We start from the raw sequence: 13,718 nt of genomic DNA, 5'->3' as shown, positions 1-13,718 counted from the left end.
GTGCGCCTAGTTAATAAAATTTGACGTCATCAGTGTCAAGTTTATGATTACCTAAAAAACAAATTTGATTTTGCGGTGCGTTATCAGTAACAGCCATATTTATGCAGTATTATCATCTAGCAGAACTGTTGAAGGCCATCAACGCTAATAAAAGGCGCACACTCAGGCATACCGTTTCATGGGTGTGAGTATCTTTAGCGCTAATTTTTCTCAACTGTTACACAATACTAATTAGCTCATCAAACAGTATTTTCTAACGATATGATCCTCTTACATTTGTCATCCTCGTTTCAAAACAAGCCTCCTTCTAATTTCCCTGCTCTTAAGAAGAATGTAAATAAGAAAATATGTGCATCACACAAGAAATATAACTTTTAAACTTTTCTTCTAAAGAGTGAGATAGAAATTATTTCAAAGAAAAACTGAGTTTTCTTCCGGTGCGTGTTAGACTACCAACTATTACTCTCGAAGCGAAGGAGACAAGGTGGGTGAACACCCCGTAGAAAGCGTTGACGTCGACAAACGAATGAAATTATCACGAAACTTCTGATGTATCATTACCAAGACTGCTCCATATTTTTGAAATTCAATTTTAAAAACAATACAATCCAGAAATTTTTTCTCATTACCTCAGTTTTCAATAGAAAACTATGTTATTCTTCTTTTTTTCGAGGTATAAAAAGGAAGAAAGCGCGCTATCGCGCTACTTTGACAATCAAGGCCAGAGACTCGGCCTTGCAAGAGAGTTGAGATCGTTCTAGAGCAGTTTTTATCACGTGGCGCAGCTCTGTACCTGCTGTGAATATGCGTAACAGAAGCGTAGCAGCATGATTCTACGGGCAAATTTTTGAATTATTGTTACACGAGTGACGCAGGCCGCAAAGCGCGTTTTTTATGTCATCTTGAAGTAGGAATTTCTATGTGCACGCGCACACGTATAAGACACGGTGGCAGAATAGGACGCATGATATGCAATAACACTAGAATAGGTATCTAGTTCTGACTGTGGGTTACATCCTACGAGCGGTCAAGATTCAGACGCCAAAATCTTGCATGGTAAATGCAAAAGTTCAGCCGCGGAATACCATATGTAGCTAAATTTGGATCCCCTAATTAATTTTGTTCTCAACAGGAAGCCTCAACGAGAAGGTTTGAGAGTGGTTCTTACTTTTTCTGTTGCTATCAAACCACAGGGTGTTACCCCATTCCTTTCCTTTATTTTTATGCGGCGTGTATTTTTTCCCGTCCTTTTCCATGTAGTTCTGTTGAAGCGAAAGCCAGCCAGAAGTAAGGTGTTCGTACGCGTACTTCGCTAGACATACAACTGCTCCAATTTACTGCGAACAATAAACGAACTTTAAGAATAAGAAGTGGAAGAAAGAAAAATAAAGCTTTATGTTTCTGTTCTTCGATTTTCGACATGGTGCGTCTGTTCGCACTTCGCGAGAACGACTCAAAGCACCTACGGGAAGGTCAATGCACGCTAAGAAAGGGTGTGCATTCGTCGTGCGCCTGCATTTCAGCTCTAAGTGTGGGAAGCGAAGAGGGACATTGCGCCCCACGTGATCGCACTGCCATTGCAACAAGAGTGCGTCGGCCGGTCTACCGGAGGCGAACCGCCGCTCCGCGTCTGGAGCCGCTTTGGCGAGATAGGAGCCAGTCCTGGGAATGTGGCGCCATCTGGGGAGCGAATTGAGAGCAAGGGCAAGTATGAATGAACGGAGGGAGACGATGGCGAGAAGAATACAAATTGACGAGGGCCAACCTCTATCGGACGTGGCAGTCTTGGCAAGCAATCCATTTTGGCGGGTACGTACCACATAATGAGGAGAGCGTAGGCTCGACGCACCCTTGCCATTCCGCGGAAGGGGAGAGGACTACCGGCAGCTGGGAGATGCACTGCTGATAAAGTCATATGGGGCAATTTTCGGTCTTTATGGAGAGCTTACTTACCGCCTTCATATTCGCCACTGTGGGGCAAACAAAGGATATCAAAGCTCTACGCTTACTTCCTGCGAACGCTTACGTCAACTTCTCGTTAAACCGGCTTTATAGACAGTCTGAAAATTCCAGCATTTGAAAGAGAATTCAGTTAAGGGTGCCTTTGATGCAAAATTTGTTGGTGTCATTATAAAGTATAAGCGGTGTGTTGTTAAAGAGAACACGACCTTAGCGTACGACCATCGATTGTTGGTTAGAGGTGAGGTAAAATTCGGCAGATTAATGTTTCCGATATGCATGCAGGTGCGGTCAGTCATATAGGCGACATTTAGAGCGAAAGCTGTATATGACTAACCTTCCGCAGTTTTTTAGTGTTCGTTAAGAGAAACGAATTTAGCGATTTCTAACAAACCCATACACTATGGGCTTCATTGTTTGCTTTATGTGTGATCACTGTGCAGTGCGGTGGCGAAGATGTCAAAATACGGAACACATTAGAACGCTCGCCATGAAAAACAGCGTCACGTCAAGGCTATCTCAGTATATTAGGAGAAGATGCATCGACACTAAAAAGAGCCTCGTAGTCGATGGAGAGGACACGAATAGTTCATACACCCGAAGAACAACATGCGTACGAGGAGCGCTGGAGGGAACAGCAAGGAGAACGTAAACGGCACCGGCGCGGAACGACCACTAACGAAGAACTTTCCCACGATTTTGAAAGAAAACGACAATCAGGAGCCCGCGCAACCATTCCACTCTTTGTAGATGGAATGGCCGCGGAAGCGGACTACAGTCAAATCTCTCAAACGTAAAGCAAATTGCTTTCATTGCGGTGGCAGAGGCAGCGGTAGCTGACGACAGTCAAAGCTCCCAAACGAAAAGCAAATTGCTTTATTCCATCTTCACAGCTGAATGGTTGTCATTTTTTCCCATGAAAATAGCGAAATGTTCAAGTTATATTGGCCTCGTTGCATGGTAGGCGTTCTTCATAATACGGGACTGCCCTTTACGGCGTCGGTAACAGCTTACGTAAGCCGCAGGTTGAACAAGAAGGGCATCAGATCAAAACAAGTCCATATTATGCATGTTTAAAAGTCGGATTCTACCTGTTTGTAGTGCACTCTGATGTCTATGGAAATGCTTTTTGTGTGAATTGAGCTTGCTTTTAGAATGGAAAAACGTACCTATAATTAAACAAAATTTCGATCACCTAATATACAAAAATACGCTCACAGTGTAATTTCTTAGCTGTTGTGCCAGTTCAGTAAGGGGGGGGGGGATGACACCCCGGCGACATGCCGTTGTCACGCTTTACGGTACGATTCTTCTCATCCGTAAGCACGATTGACGCGTTCACGCTGGAATCGTAGCCAGGGGACGTTCCCCATCTTTCCCTGTTTGTGCCAAGTGAAAAGGAGGAAAAGGGCAACTGATCTCCTGACGCATTCGGTGGCCCGACGCCCTCGGTGGCCCGATGCCATCGGTTACCCAACCCCATCGTTTCCGTGACACCGATATTGGTCTCCTGACGCCGGATTGGTGTAAACCATTAACAATGACGACGCAGGCATAAAAAGCGGATCCAGACGGCTGTGAGAAGCAGAAGGACGCTCGGAAACAGTGTGGCATTCAGACATGCTAAGACGCTACCATAGTGTGCTCCGATAGTTCGAGCCGTTTTGTTAATCTCAATTATGTGCCTTTTGAATATATTTCGTTTTATTTCGTTCTCTTAAACGTCATTCGCAACCTATTCTCCCCGTACCTGGCGTGGAACCGTCAGTGGAAACTTCGTTTCCTCCACCCCCTCCCCATCCCGCTCCCGTGTGTAGGGTAGCAAACCGGTAATGCTAAGCTGGTTAACCTCCCTGCCTTCCCTCTCCACTTTTTCCTTCCTTCCTTTCTTCGTTGGCCGCACGGACCCACGATTTCACAACCAAGATTACTATTGCGGCCTACGATCTCACAGGGGTGAGATCGTAGGCCTGTTCGCTACAATGCATGGCGCCCATTTCTCCAGTTTAGGACAATGCATAATTTTCCGCTCTTTTGGATAAGCTTCAGTGAAAGTGAAGGTTAAGTTATACGGGTGCAAAGATTCTCAAACGAAAATCGATGATGCATATTTCTATTACACGTGCAGCATTATTTTACTGGACACAGCCAAAATGCGCCAACCACGAGTGAAGAGGTGTGGGAAGACGTTTCGAATGCGTTTTCCTTTACTTTAGTTGGTTCTTAAGGGCAGAGCAGCTGTAGAAACACATACGACGCTTAAAATATGTGATAGCACCGAACTTTGTACGAGCGACTTGCCGGGTCCAGCAGTAACTAATAGCACTCTCGCCCAGGCCGCATTCCACCACGGACCACATCGAGCATTGTAGAATACAGTACAAGAGTCCTTGTAGGTCTGCCGTACTTTCTTGGATAGAACTTCGCCTGATTTACCATTGAAATCTTCGTTGCCACTCAAAGAGCTTTCCTGTAACGTAACATTGCTTCAGCGATACTGCAATAAGGAAGGTAGTATGGGCGGGTTTCATTCCGGAATGTTTTATGTGAAGCAGCCAGCCGCGGTATGAGTAGTCACCATAAGAATAACGGCTGCGCCTGTCCTTTCATTCCAATGTCTGCAGCTGCTACGCCTATAACGACGCACTGGTTGTGGAGTCCTCTGACATGGATTTTGTAAGGACACCGAGTGATATCCCACTGGGAAGCATGAGAACAAATCCAGCAGGCCTCCTTAGGGTTAGGGATATATTCGAGTGCGTCATATGTAGTCTTGAGCCAAATGGGACTTCTGCGTTTCTGAGCGCTTTCTGCGCTGCTTTTCTTGGTGACTCCTTTGCTTAGAGAAATATCTTTCCCGAACGCTGCACCGAGGCAGTGGAGCATATTCCGATTAAGCAAAATAAATCAGGTAATAAATCCTGCTTTAAAAGCAGTAAAAGAGCTGCTGTGCAGCAAAGGTGCCCAGGGTTTGGCATATTAATGTGTCTTGAGGTTCTACGACGCATAGAAATCATGACAAGCGTATTCACTAACTTCTCTTTTTGCACCACTCTAGGCGATCCAAGCCCTATCAGCTAATGCAAAAATGTGACTGGACCTCCGCACGTTGACATGCTGTATCGTTATCTGCAATACATACTTGTAAGACAGTTCAGTGGTTCAGGACATGCTTTGCATGGGTTGTTCTTTCGTCGGTAGACAAAGGAACTGCTCCGCATTTGCCGATAAGGGAGCACCACTTGGAGGCCGGGCAGCGTGTGGAAGTACGAGGATGGTGACCCTGGGATACATCGTCTTGCCGGACCGATCGCCACCAAAACGATTGCAAACGTCACCCGGATCTGAGGCAACATGAGTGGAATGGCGGACACGGCCTCCGCCAGCTCAGTGGTACATGACATGCTTAACGTATGTTGTTTCTTAGTTAGAGGAACGTTGAGATATCCTTTTTGAAGCAATTCATCAGAATTCCGGACCGCTGAACTGCAGTGTTTCATCACATTGTACAACAGTACCGGTAAGACATTGTATAGCATGCATGAAAACAATGTTGCCCGGACAAACGAGCGTGAAATGCAAAAGACGCTTGGGCAGTTGTTATTGTGTCCAGTGCTCTCGTATGACTAAAGCATTTCTCAAGTAAATGACGTCAGAGGGAATTGCAGCATGGTCGCTTTCGACCTGCGTTGACGATAAAGAAAAGAAGTATCACCCGCCGTGGTTGCTCAGCGGCTATGGTGTTGGGCTGCTGAGCACGAGGTTGCGGGATCGAATCCAGGCCACGGCGGCCGCATTTCGATGCGGGCGAAATGCGAAAACACCCGTGTGCTTAGATTTAGGTGCACGTTAAAGAACCCCAGGTGGTCTAAATTTCCGGAGTCCTCCACTACGGCGTGCCTCATAATCAGAAAGGGGTTTTGGCACGTAAAACCCCAAATAATATTAAAAGAAGTATCACACACAAGAAACAATATCAAAGGGAAAGTGCACAGAAGCACAATGAGGTACTAATACCGGATTCTTTTAAGAAATGAGGAAACTGACTGCAAGTATATCTGCTCTGAGTACTAAAGTCGAGGCTGTGGAAACGGCAGTAATTGTTTCAACTGCAAGAACTGGGAAACTTGAAACACCAAAGAAGATTGACCTGTCAATCAAAGCAGCCGAAAACATGTAGAAGGCTATTGCATTGGCTTTCAGATAAGTTCTACGAGCTGTAACAACAAAATAAGACAGATACTGTCAAACTATAGGAAACTAGAGAAGATGGTTCAGTTCGTCGAGACAGGAACTCAAGGAGACTAGCAGCTTAGATTACGAAGCCCTATTTAAAGTCGGTGGATCGTTCACGCAACTCTAGAGTTTACTATGCTCACTGGTGATGGGAACGACAATGTTTCATCTTGCTCACTTTCGGCGTTTCTCCCACGAATGACTGGAAATAATCTTAGCAAGATATTGAACGCAAAGCCTATCAGTAAGCGAGGGGTCGCAGATGGCAGTGGGCCTCGAGGCATAGTCAGAGACACATGGAACTCAAAGAAGTGATGCTGCATAACGTAAAGAACACCTTTAGTACAGGTTTGACCCCACAAAATGTAAATGTATTTGTTATATCAGGCTTGTGTAAGAGAAAGATAAAAAATGCACTAACAACTACGGGATCATATCTTTGCTTCCAGTTATATCGCATACCATGAAAAAATTTGGAGCCAAATTCACGGCAGTGGTCTGTGAAAAAAAGCGACCTGGTAGTGAAAAGCCAATATGGATTTAAACAACAAAGCACAGCTAGGCTGATAAATGAAAATCAGGCCCCTCGTTTCCCTTTCTTCTCATTCCTTACATAACGGCGGTCTCGAATCCGGCAGCATTGATGCCTTCAGGTAGCACGTGTCGGTTTATTGACGAGTTGCCTTCACCCAAAAAGATCACGTACTGAGGACGCCTGCAGCAGAAAGGTTATTCTACATCAGCCGCCAAGAATATTGAGTAGTGGCGCTAGCTTACATTCCCAAAGTTAGTTCTAGTAGTAAAGTATGAATACCACCGAATGTGGCCGCGGTAGCTCAGTTGGTAAGAGCACTGCGCGCGTAATTTGTAGACGTGGGATCGTTCTTTACCTGCAGCAAGCTGTTTATTCATCTATTCTCATTTCTATCGATTCGTTATTTCTTTATTTCAATTAGTATTTACAAGTGATTTCCTCTATGTTGTCCTTGGTGCCTTTGTTTGTTGGCTTCTTATGATATGAATAAAAAAATCGCGCCACTCGGTTCTATTTCATCTCGTTGTCTACTGGTATGCTGTTTATTGCATTTTCTTTAAAACTGAAATGTTGTACTGACTGCCCGCGTTGCACTGAAACGATCGAGTGCTTACGTATCGTGGGATTATGAAAAGCCTACTTTCTCTGAATAAACCAATATCATTGCATTCGGATTAGCCACAAGACAGTCTGCCGCACTGCCCAACACAGTCACAGGCAATCAAAAGAAGCGGGAAAGAACCGTAAAAGGACGATAGCACACCAAAAGAATTTCACATCTAGTTCAAAATTGAGATTTTTACGACGTTATGAGAGCAAGGAACTCATAAATTTTTACATTTTCTTATAAATATGGCATACATTGAGTTTGTCCAAAGTACGCATTTCTTTAGAAATGCGATAACACATACCAACCCACACGACGTTATTACTGCCTTGAATCCCCCCGCCTCCCCCCTTCTGCTTTGAAAGATAACAAAGCTATTTTGGTGTTTTTTTCAGTAGTATTTATAGCACAAAATGGAGAACACAAAGGGAAACGTTGACCGTGGTTTAATGTTTTGTAGTTTAGCTTCCATAGCATGCTGGACCCTGAAACGATGTCTACAATTTCCCAAAGCGTAGAGAGTAGCTGTCATTTCAGACAAAGGTACCGTCACAACTGTGCTCGAAGAACAGAAGGAAGGAGAAGGACGGAATCGCTCTCAAGCAGAAAGAACAAGCGGCAACGGCGTCCCAAGAAAGATTAATCGACCCGGAGCGTTCACAATGTGCCTATCGACCCAAAGAAACAGTATTACCCCTGCTACCTAATGATGGTCCTACCCCTACGGGTTTACACCTCAGCGCTGGTGCGCGAAACGTTACAGCGTGTCCCGCCGGCAGGTCCCAGAAAAAGTTTACGAGCCAGCTATTCCAGCATCGTTGCACAACGATGATGAGGTTAGCGTGAAGAGGGAGGTAGGCGTTACTTATGGGCGTTGTTAGACCGAAAGCCAGAGAGGTTGCTTCCAATGAGACAAAAGTTTTGGGCAGTCTCTGGCCCGAAAGCTGACGAGGGCTTACTAAATTTATCTTGACGACTTTATTCACAGCGTTATCCCTTTCAATAAGAACCTTAATACAGTGAATGGGAGCAAAAGGTTGGCACGTCTATGTCTCTGATATTTTCCCCCATTATTCTTATGCTAGCCTTGCAGCACACTTACGTTTTCCGTTTCGTAATTCTGTCTCCTCTTTCTCCATGCCAGTGTAGGGTAGCAAATTATTTTGCCCTTCGCAGGTGATTTCTATGATCGCATTTTTGCGAGTGACCTAATTGCTAAGTAAGAGCTCGGTATGTTACTCAGTCTATCAACAGATACCAACAAGATTTAATTGAAAAAGAAATGCACTATTGTTTCAGAGACCACGGGGTAAAGCGCAAAGTCCTCGAAGCAGTAGTTCGTCGTCCTGGATTCCTTAACGTAGCAATGGTTGTGAAAGAACACTACTATTCGCCTTCCCACCGGTTTGTCGAAGTTTAAATTGCCCTCCATTTTACTCCGGCATTGCGATTGCACTTTCCCTCCCGAAAATCCATAAGCGACTCTAATTGAGCCATGTGCTGAAAGGATGCACGCTTTTTTTCATACGCTTCAGTCACCACATGGCGGTTAGCTTTCACAAACCCGTAGCATCTACTGCAGCCGCGGAAAGGTTGATCTGAACACATCGAGGACTACGTTTCTGAGCTTTCTTTCGAGCGCTCTAGGCATTGGTTGCACCTGTGGTTGCACTCGGCTATCGACCTTTAGAACTCTTCGCTCTTTGTCTCAAGCGAACGTGGTATCTTCCGCTCCTCTGGAGTTTGTCCCCTCATTAGCAGGCAGGACATGATTGTGCCGCGGCTTTCGGGAAACGTGAAGGCTAAATGAAAATATATAACCCACCCCCTCCTCCCATCTGTTCATTGCTGGGGTTTCTCGAAGTGACCAGAAATTGTCCATTCTGCAGCAGCTGAAATTAGCCTTTTATTTACTGATACATCGTAACTTTTCCAGTGTATATATATATATATATATATATATATATATATATATATATATATATATATATATATATATATATATATATATATATATATATATATATATATATATATATATATATATATATATACATATATATATATATATATATATGATGCGAAATGTGACGTGTACAGCCGTCCGACCTGATCACTAATCCCAAACAACCTTATCTTAGGGAGCAGGCACATTGGTCGTCTTGCGTGAAAATCTTGTAAACATTTATGTGGGACTTTAAAATCGAATTCATAAGCGTTTACATTTTATACGGTCATTTTATCTGGCTCTCTGACTCCACTTGAAGTTCATAAATTGTTGAGACAGGTTGAAAATTAACTTGTGTTGCTAGTGCTGTCGGTCATTAAATTATCAACACGGACAGCATTTCCTCATCAGCCACTGAATGTTCCCTAGTGAATCAGTTCAGAACCGGTCGCAGAGTTTAGTTTTTTCAGACAAGATCTAGAATGGCCGATCCCAATGCATGAACATTAGACGTATTACATTATCTATAAGACACTAGCCCAGGAAATTAAAGAACGGCCTTGTCTATACTGATAATCACAGGCAAATGCTGCTTGGTCCACTATTGCGATGGAAAAACGCGTCTGTCTACCCACACCACAAAGCATGCAAATCATTACGAAAAAGAAAATGCTCTTCAGCTTGACACGAGATACGCAGATCAGGTTGAACTGGGCTGGATTTGACGCGTCTCGAAAACAAAATCGAGGAAACGCGACACAACAGAAACTGCCATTTGTGGCCAGGTGAGACCATCGTAGAAATCCGCAACCATCGTGATCGCTGCCGTATAGCAGAGAGATTTACGCCAACTCTTGGGCCACCTTGGGGAGACCACCCGTGAAAAGGGCAGGGGTGCGCCTATACTTCCCCCAATCTGAATTGCTAATGCGTTCCACGTTCTGCGCCCGCGCGTGGGCCAGCAACCTGATCGATACGGCGCAGCACCTCACACTTCTTACCCGCGGAGTGGCGTACAATCCTCGAGAGTCACGAAGTCCAACGAGAAAATGAGGAGGCTCGGCGCGGTGGGATGCGGTGTCATCCTTTGTGAATCCGTCTCGCAACCAGTCGGCCATGACAGCTCGAATTCTCTCCGTTGAGACGAATGCGGTTGCGTATGAGATAGCTTTCTTCTTGAGGTGTTTCTTTTTTTTTCTTGGCTTTTGCCATTAAATTCCGCCTTCTTCGCAGAGGCTTGCGTACTTCACTTCTTCAAATCGTCGCCGTTTTCCAGGAGACTCGGAAGTTTTTTTGTCTTGAGAACACTAAATATAAATAAAGGCCGCGTTGGTGGGTGTCTATTACGCCTCCTTTTACTACGGTATGAGGAGGGACGAAGCCACGCTCACAGCACGGACTTCGGAGGATGCAAGACAGAGCAACGAGAACTTCCCGAAGAGTTCAAACGGGCGTGGAACCACGAGAAGAATGGAAGGCTGTTATTTAACCCATCTGAATGGTCGGTTTTTTTTTGTAGTTACCGAATGGATTTTCCGAGCTTGAAATGCATAAAGGTGAGAACAGAACTGTAGACACTCGAGGAAGACCACTTGAAAACGGTGTCAAACACATCGGCTTTTGCGTGTTGGAGATTATTTCGCGGTTGAGAAGAAGCAGAAGAAAGGACGTCGAAGTTGACTCTCATATCTGCGGTTGTAAAGCGCACGCGTAACTATATAAAGGAACACAGACGAGCAGAACATATAGGGACCACGCGTAAAAAGAAGTGTAGTAATGGCCATGTGCTGGGCAGGCCTTTTTACAGTCACATGCTTACTGATATCGAATAGAGATTCATTTTGCGTGGAGATCTTGTAGATCAGTAGAAAACAATGTGTCCCAAATATTCATCATTGGAACAGGGAAATAGGGAAAAATAGAAAACGTAATCATGATTCTGATCAAGAAGTTTATGCACATGCGTAACAACTAGAAACACTCGGCTGTATCGCCCCTGGACCTCGCGTGGAATATTTATTTTAGGAAATGCACAGTCGCATCATCGACTCACGCGCTGGTTACTTTGGCTACCCACGCAATTTTGTAATAATTTACAGTCTGGGAGCCACGATATGCACCTTTTTCGAGCGCCACTACTCAGAAACACAGGGTATTTATTTTAATGTATTCTTTTACATTCTTGTACCTTTTACTCAAATGACATTTTTTAAATAAGATTAAGATGGATATTAAGATGGGTATTCTATAGCCGAGCAGCCCGCACAGCTAAGTCTAGTGCGAATCACTTCAATTTTCTTAAATGTAAAATCATTTGAACAATAAAGACTATTTGAAGGATCTTTCATGTTTGCCTTTAAAGGTGGGCGTAACGCTTAAGTGATGTCACCACATTTATTGGCAGTTAGAGTAGCTCTGGTTGTCCTAAACTTCGAATATCCCTACTGCAACTGAATTATGGCTACTTTGCTTCTTTTAGGTTAGTTCTCACAACTGTACAGTTCCTAGAAATAACAGTTCATGTTCTGTGCAGCAGTACTAGTACTACTTCAACAATTCCATTACATTGATTACAGGTGCAGTTAATTCTGCTTCCATGAAAAAAATGGAGCTACTTCACTTTTGAACCAAGCAGCACGACTTCTGAGTATATGTGATAGCGCAGACTAGTAAAATATTTGCTTTAATTCGTAATTTGGAGTTAAAATCTTGTGGATCTCTCCTTTGTGCCGTCCTGCCCAGATGCATTACCACAGACATAAGGCTGAACTAACTCTTCACTTTTTCTCTTCCCTTAGGCTACACAGCAAGGCACTTCGACACTGCGGAGATCGAAAACATGTCATCGATGCTTGCGCGCAGGTTTTGAAATGTGCTAAATAAAAGATAGTTGTCAAAAATATTGGAGTGTTTTGTTCATAGGCAAATACATTTAGATATACTACCCATGTTGAAGGTTACATTGGAACAGCACCAGAATCTATTAAAATATACCAGAAAAATTCGCCTAAATGTCACCAGCACACTTAAAGCATACTAAAATAGTTGCTAGAAAGTTTCTAGGGTGAGCAACAGAAAGTTGGTAGAATGTTACTAGGCCGTTTCTAGGTCGAGTTATAGAAAGTTGCTAGGATGTTTCTAGATAAAGCAATAGAAGGTTGACAGAATGTTACTAAAAGGTTTCTAGATAGAGCAACAGAAAGTTACTAAAATGTTTCTAAGAACTATGAAAATAGTCGATAAATCCTGCTTTTAGTGTCTAAAAGATGTTCATTCGTTGTCTAAAGAAAGATTGTAAAAAGGGTTTCAATTGAATATCGGTGGCCAATAGTCGATAGGATGTTGGTATGAAGTATATAAGACGTTTGAAAACGGTCTAAAGAAATTCAATAGACTGTTGGTAGGTTCTAGTAACGTTTGTCTAAAGAAAGTTTATTGAAAGCTACTAGAAATTTTTGTAAGGGAGAACATGCAGTTCAATTCTGTCTGTGAAGATCGATAATTTTCAGGGCAAATTTTTTTACCCGTTCCACGTTACCGTCAGTCTGTTTAAGGCTTCCAGCTCCTGGAATCGTCTTCCACTTCCTCGCGCCTTACTTTAACCCCCTTGTGCCGTTCAAACACACGCGCACATGACATGGTGCTATCTTCCTACGCCTTTCGAAGCATCTGAAGCGTTTATGGCGGAGTTTTCCCAACTGCACTACAAATAAGAGGTGGATTCGTTGCTCCATGTTACCTGCTGATTCTTTAGTCCTAGCTGTTCAGCGACAGGGCAAGGACAATGATGCAAATGTATGCACGTTCTAAGAAGTCAAATAGTAAGCAGAAAGCTAAAAATACATACATGTGGTACGAAGTCATGATAATAGTTCATTACATAAGAATCATTGTCACATTTTACATATAACCTGCAGAACAGACATATTACTGTTACTTTTCAGGTGGACCTCGTATGCGTACTAAATATTTGCATGTATGGACTAAACTACTATGATGATGTGTAGTGTTTTGTGGCGCAAGGGCCAGGCTTGGCCAAAGAGCGCCATGACAAGTGGTGGGAAACTACTATATGTTTTATACAATATGCTGCACGCGCTGCAGTATTTGCTACCCAGTAGGACAAATACACTGCTATATTAGTGATCACCATCACCGTGAATGGCCTAATTTATGTATGTTGCAAGGTAAAGGCCTCCCTCCTCGACTGTCAGACATTGAATACTAAGGGATCATATATTATATAAGCATTTTACAATAGAGATACATCAATACTTTTTTGTTGCACTTCGGTACAGTCACTTAGGACCATCTGATTTATTACATAGGTACGACTTGCAGTGGTGCTGAACTTAATTGACGTCGATCTTAGAGCTTCTGCAATCATTTTATAGTGTGTGCCGTGCCACATGTGAATTTGCGCCGAACGAAAC

The 13,718-nt window shown here is 43.6% G+C and overlaps 1 long non-coding RNA gene across 1 annotated transcript in view; it reads left to right on the top strand.

The window, feature by feature from the left end:
- LOC135919013 (uncharacterized) overlaps window positions 1-12,182 on the top strand; it is a 119,478-nt gene extending 107,296 nt beyond the window's left edge. The window contains exon 4 of the long non-coding RNA XR_011508281.1: window positions 12,084-12,182. This is a non-coding gene — a long non-coding RNA (uncharacterized lncRNA). The remainder of the gene's footprint in view (window positions 1-12,083) is intronic.
- The last annotated feature ends 1,536 nt before the right edge of the window (window positions 12,183-13,718 follow it).

The sequence above is a fragment of the Dermacentor albipictus genome, chromosome 9 (assembly GCF_038994185.2).
Source record: "Dermacentor albipictus isolate Rhodes 1998 colony chromosome 9, USDA_Dalb.pri_finalv2, whole genome shotgun sequence".
In the NCBI taxonomy this organism is placed as follows: Eukaryota; Metazoa; Arthropoda; class Arachnida; order Ixodida; family Ixodidae; genus Dermacentor; species Dermacentor albipictus.
The sequence above is the reverse complement of the archived record's forward strand: the minus strand, read 5'-3'. Positions and strand labels throughout refer to the sequence as shown.